Consider the following 6,433-nt stretch of genomic DNA (forward strand, 5'->3'; position numbering starts at 1 on the left):
AATATGATGCCACATTGTTTCCCTCCTTTATTAAAAGGATTTTGCTACACTGAGGCCTGGTCTACACTATGCATTTAAACCGAATTTAGCAGCGTTAAACCGAATTAACCCTGCACCCGTCCACACAACGAGGCCCTTTATATCAATATAAAGGGCTCTTTAAACCGATTTCTGTACTCCTCCCCGACGAGGGGAGTAGCACTCAAATCGGTATTGCCATGTCGGATTAGGGTTAGTGTGGCCGCAATTCGACAGTATTGGCCTCTGGGCGGTATCCCACAGTGCACCATTTGACCGCTCTGGAAAGCAATCTGAACTCGGATGCACTGGCCAGGTAGACAGGAAAAGCCCCGTGAACTTTTGAATTTCATTTTCTGTTTGGCCAGTGTGGAGAGCTCATCAGCACAGGTGACCACGCAGAGCTCAGCACAGGTAACAATGCAGTCTCCTGAGAATCGAAAAAGAGCTCCAGCATGGACCGCACGGGAGGTACTGGATCTGATCACTGTATGGGGAGAGGATTCTGTGCCCATTCATTCCAAAAGACGAAATGAAAAAACATTTGAAAAAATTTCCAGTGCCATGATGCAGAGAGGCCACACCAGGGACTCAGTACAGTGCCGTGTGAAAGTTAAGGAGCTCAGACAAGCTTACCAGAAAACCAAAGAAGCAAACAGAAAGTCCAGGGCAGGCCCGAAAACTTGTCGCTTCTACGCTGAGCTGCATGCAATTCTAGGGGGGGTCCGCCACCACTCCCCACCCCTGTCCGTGGATTCCGAGGTGGGGGTGGTAATCGCAGCCATGGCTGAGGAGTCTGCGGACGGGGAAGATGAGGAGGAGGAAGAGGATGACGACCTAGCAGAGAGCACACAGCACTCCGTTCTCCCCAACAGCCAGGAGCTTTTTCTCACCCTGACGGAATTACCCTCCCAGCCCTCCCAAGCCGCTATCCCAGACAATGAAGCCATGGAAGGGACCTCTGGTGAGTGTACCTTTGTAAATATAAAACATGGTTTAAAAGCAAGTGTTTTTTAATGATTAATTTGCCCTGAGGACTTGGGATGCATTCGCGGCCAGTACAGTTAGTGGAAAAGTCTGTTAACATGTCGGGGGATGGAGTGGAAATCCTCCAGGGACATCTCCATGAAGCTCTCCTGGAGGTACTCCAAAAGCCTTTGCAGAAGGTTTCTGGGCAGCGCTGCTTTATTCCGTTCTCCATGGTAGGACACTTGACCACGCCATGCATGTAGCAAGTAATCTGGTATCATTGCATGACAAAGCCTAGCTGCATATGGTCCCGGTGATTGCTGGCATTCAAGCAACATCTGTTCTTTATCTCGCTGTGTTATCCTCAGGAGAGTGATATTGTTCATGGTAACCTGGTTGAAATTCAGGAATTTAAGTAAGGGGACAGAGATGGCCATTCCTACTGGGCTGTTTGCCTGTTGCTTAAAAGAAATCCTTCCCTGCAGGTAGCCAAGCGGGGGGAAGGGCGGGGGGCGATTGGCACTGAGCATTTCCGCGTTTGGCTAGCAGTGATCTTCCATGATACCAGCCACGGGGTGGTTTCTGCTGCTGCACGTTAACAGGAAAGAAGCAGCACTCAATGGGCTTTCCTTGCTATTTGGGAAAGGAGGGTGCTGGATAGATGAAGGCTGCAGAAGATGAAAGACAATGGCTTACCATGGCCGCATGCAAGCCGAATTCTGCTGCCTGGACCTGCATCTGTGATCTGTAACACCAAAGCCGCAGGCACTCAATATTAAGATGCAAAATGCAACCTTGTAGTGAAAACACGTGTGCTATGTGAGGTGAATAGTGTTGTTCATTGTGAAAGAGTATGACCATTGTTCTCTAAAATGTATCTTTTTAAATACTCTCTCCCTTTTTTCCCTCCCTCCTGCAGCTGCAAATTTTTCAAGCCTCCCTACTCCGTCCCGAAGGCTATCCCAGATAAGGTGGCTGTCATAGGTTTATTCCCCACTTTGAACTTTAGCGTCCACAAGATGGGGACCTGCATGGACTCCTCTAAACTTAAATCCTAGTTTAGATCTGGTAAAGCTGCCACCAGCTAGAAATTACAGTGTCTAGCACACTCCCTGTTTCCCCAAACTTTCCCTGGGGAACACAGATCCCAACTTCCTTGGATCTTAACACAAAGGGAAATAATCCATTCCCCCCACCTTCTTGCCCCTCCCCTAGTCCTTGGGAGAGATTACCTTGATTCAACTCCTTGAATCAAAACAAAGAGGGACTCACCTTCCCCCCTCCCCTTTCCCTGAAATTCCAACAAGGGAAGAAATCAATTAGTTTCTAAAAAGAACAGATTTTTAATTAAAGAAAGAAAAGTAAAAATATTTCTGTAAAATCAGGATGGAAATGTTTACAGGATATAACTTATGAAACTAGAGAGCTAGCATCAGGACAAATACAGCAACCAAAAATAAATAAAAATAGGGTTCCAGCAAACACACATTTGCAAATACAGAAATTAATTAGAAGACTAGTCTGCCTTTCTAATACTTACTATACTGAATAGAAGAGAATACTTCAGGAAATCTGGAGAGCCTGGAATTACGTCTGGCCCCTCTTAGATCCAAAGAGAGAACAAAACCCCAAACAAAGAACACAGACAAAGACTTCCCTCCACAGAGATTTGAAATTATCTTGTCCCTTGATTGGTCCTCTGGTTAGGTGTTCGTCAGGTTACTGAGCTTGTCAACCCTTTACAGGTAAAAGAGACCGTAACCCTTAACTATCTGGTTATGACAGCGTCGGAAAAAAAAGATGCGAGAAGAAATGTTTTCGGAAATCATGGAAGTGACCCGCAATGAAAGAGCTCATCCGAATGAGTGGAAGGACGTGGTAGCAAAGTACAGGAAAGATGCCAGTGACTGTGAGGACAGGAGGAACCAACGTGAGGACAGGGGGGATGAACGTGAGGACAGGAGAGACGCTCGAGATGAGAGAGATGCTCGAGATGAGAGGTGGCGGCAGGAAGATCAGCGGTGGCGGGATGGAACTCTGGGGCTGCTGCGTGATCAAACTGACATGTTCCGGCGTCTGGTGGAGCTTCAGGAACGGCAGCAGGATCACAGTGTGCCGCTGCAGCCTCTGTATAACCACCCTCCCCCCTCACCATGTTCCTTAGCCTCCTCACCCGCCAGACGAGTAAGAACTCGTGGGGGTAGGTTCCGTGCACCCGCCCACTCCACCCCAGTGGACAGCCCAACGAAAAGGCTCTCATTATTATGAAATTTTTTTAGTGGCCTTTTCCTTCCCTACTATCCTCCTCTCAAACCCCACCTGGGCTACCTTGTCAATTATCTCCCTCTTTTTATAATTAAGTAATAAAGAATACATGATTTTTAAACAATAGTGACTTTATTTCCTTAGAAAGCAAGCTGTGGGTCAATCGGGGGAGGGGGGGGAGTTCATCAAGGAAAAACAAACACAACAGTCACACCGTACCATGGCCAGTGATGAAACTGGTTTTCAAAGCTTCTCTAATGCGCACCACTTCCTGGTGTGCTCTTCTAATCGTCCTGGTGTCTGGCTGCGCGTAATCAGCGGCCAAGTGATTTGCCTCAGCCTCCAACCCCACCATAAAGGTCTCCCCCTTACTCTCACAAAGATTGTGGAGCACACAGCAAGCAGCAATAACAATGGGGACATTGGTTTGGCTGAGGTATGAGCGAGTCAATAATGTGCGCCAGCGCGCCTTTAAATGGCCAAATGCATATTCTACCACCATTCTGCACTTGCTCAGCCTGTAGTTGAACAGCTCCTGACTACTGTCCAGGCTGCCTGTGTATGGCTTCATGAGCCATGGCATCAAGGGGTAGGCTGGGTCCCCCAGGATAATTACAGGCATTTCAACATCCCCAACTGTTATTTTCTGGTCTGGGAAGTAATTCCTTTGCTGCAGCCATTTAAACAGAGTAGTGTTCCTGAAGACGCGAGCTTCATGAACCCTTCCTGGCCATCCCACGTGGATGTTGGTGAAACATCCCTTGTGATCCACCAGTGCTTGCAGCACCATTGAAAAGTACCCCTTGCGCTTTATGTACTGGGTGCCCTGGTGCTCCGGTGCCAAGATAGGGATATGGGTTCCATCTATTGCCCCACCACAGTTAGGGAATCCCATTGCAGCAAAGCCATCCACTATGACTTGAACATTTCCCAGAGTAACTACCTTTCGTAGCAGCAGCTTAATGATTGCTTTGGCTACTTGCATCACAGCAGCCCCCACAGTAGATTTGCCCACTCCAAATTGATTCCCGACTGACCGGTAGCTGTCTGGCATTGCAAGCTTCCAGAGGGCTATTGCCACTCGCTTCTCTACTGTGAGGGCTGCTCTCATCTTGGTATTCTGGCACTTCAGGGCAGGGGAAAGCAAGTCACAAAGTTCCATGAAAGTGCCCTTACGCATGCGAAAGTTTCTCAGCCACTGGGAATCGTCCCACACCTGCAGCACTATGCGGTCCCACCAGTCTGTGCTTGTTTCCTGGGCCCAAAATCGGCATTCAATGGCTAGAACCTGTCCCATTACCAGCAGGATCTTCAAAGTGCAGGGGCCCACAGTTTGACAGAATTCTGTGTCCATGTCCTCATCACTCTCGTCGCCGCTCTGCCATAGCCGCCGCCTCCTCCTCGCCTGGCTTTGCAGGTCCCAGTTCAGCATTGACTGCACGAGAATGCGTGAGGTGTTTAAAACATCCATGATTGCTGTCTTGAGCTCAGCAGGGTCCATGCTTGCCGTGGAATGGCGTCTGCACAGTTCACCCAGGAAAAAAGGTGCGAAACGGTTGGCTGCTGCTGCTGCTTTCATGGAGGGAGGGGTGAGGCTGTAACCAGAAGCACCAGCGGCAATGTTTTTTGCCCTATCAGGCACTGGGATCTCAACCCAGCATTCCAATGGGCAGGGGAGACTGCGGGAACTATGGGATAGCTACCCACAGTGCAACGCTCAGGAAATCGACGCTAGCCTCGGTACATGGACGCACATCGCTGAATTAATGTGCTTAGTGTGGCCGCGTGCACTCGACTTTATACAATGTTTTAAAAAAACTGGTTTCTGTAAAATCGGAATAATCTCGTAGTGTAGACATACCCTTAGTCTCAAATCTGCCCAGGAAAGTGTGTGTGTGGGGGGGGGGGGTAGGGATTTGGGAAATATTTGGGGAAAGGCAGTTTCAAGTGGCTCTCCCCTAAGATTTGGAACGTGCTTCGTGGTGGCAACTTACTGTTAACCTAAGCTGGTAAATAGGGTTTTTTTTCATGCAGGTCCCCACATCTGTACCCTAATGTTCAGAGTGGGGAGGGAACCTTGACACCATCTTTTAGCTCATGGCCACCCTAGGAGAAGGGTGTTTTTTTTTCAATGCAATTGCAAATGTGAGGCAGTGATCTCATTATACAGTCCCAGTGGAGATGAAGCAAGTGATGCTTTCACCTCAGTGTAGCTAATCAAGGTGATCGTTAACCCTCCTAAACACCCCGAACCTACAGAATACTTCTTGACCAGTTACAGTGAGGTGAAACCACCACTTACCTTGTCTAAACCCTCAGAGACTGTCTCTCAGAGCAGGTCCCATCCCATGAAATCCCCCCCGTGGACACCACAGCAATTGCTGATGGGCAGAAGAAATGCGAACAGCACAGTTCATATCTCTTTAGCCACCCTTGAATAAAGTCAACACCTCTGGAAACAAAGAGGAAAGTCAGCACCATGTGTTCAGCCCCCTCTCCACAGAGCCCAGCTGAGGAATTCCTGCTTGACATGGCTGGAGACAGCACAAGGGACAGAGCGCAGGCTGGATAGCAACATAACACAGTAAACCCCAGCTCAAATCAGAGGGACATGCCGGTGTATTCCCTGTTGGTGCTGCGGGGACACAACCAAATAGGGAAGCAAATCCCACGACTCCGCTCCTAACAACTGCAGCTGGAAAATTCAAAAGGAACAAATCAGCGTTGTCTTTCATGCTTTATTTATTATAAATACCCATCAGAGTGCAAAGGAGCTGAGAAGTAGTTTTAATACCCACAACAATGGAAAACAGACCCACGGGTTTTGGGAACAATTATTTTTAATGAAACTAAAATGGAAACAAAGTCAAGGAAGTAACATGTGAAATTAATGAGTGACAGTCGCACCTTCAGTGACGTTTTATAAATCTCTGTCCCTTTTCTTCTCCCTTCTCTGTCATATGGTTCATTTGTACTCGCCATTTTTCTAGCCCTCATTTCCCATCTGTTTATTTCTCTGTGTCTTCCCCTCTCCTCTGATCCCTGTCACAGATCATCCCCCCTCATGTTCTCCATCATTCCCCGGAGTTTATCCCTTCCCCTCTCACTACCTCTGGCTCTTTCCCCTCTTCAGAGTGTTTTCCTGTCCTTGTTTTGATATTTAATTTTCACCCCTTTCTCC

This window comes from Mauremys reevesii, unplaced genomic scaffold, assembly GCF_016161935.1.
Source record: "Mauremys reevesii isolate NIE-2019 unplaced genomic scaffold, ASM1616193v1 Contig13, whole genome shotgun sequence".
NCBI classification, from domain to species: domain Eukaryota; kingdom Metazoa; phylum Chordata; order Testudines; family Geoemydidae; genus Mauremys; species Mauremys reevesii.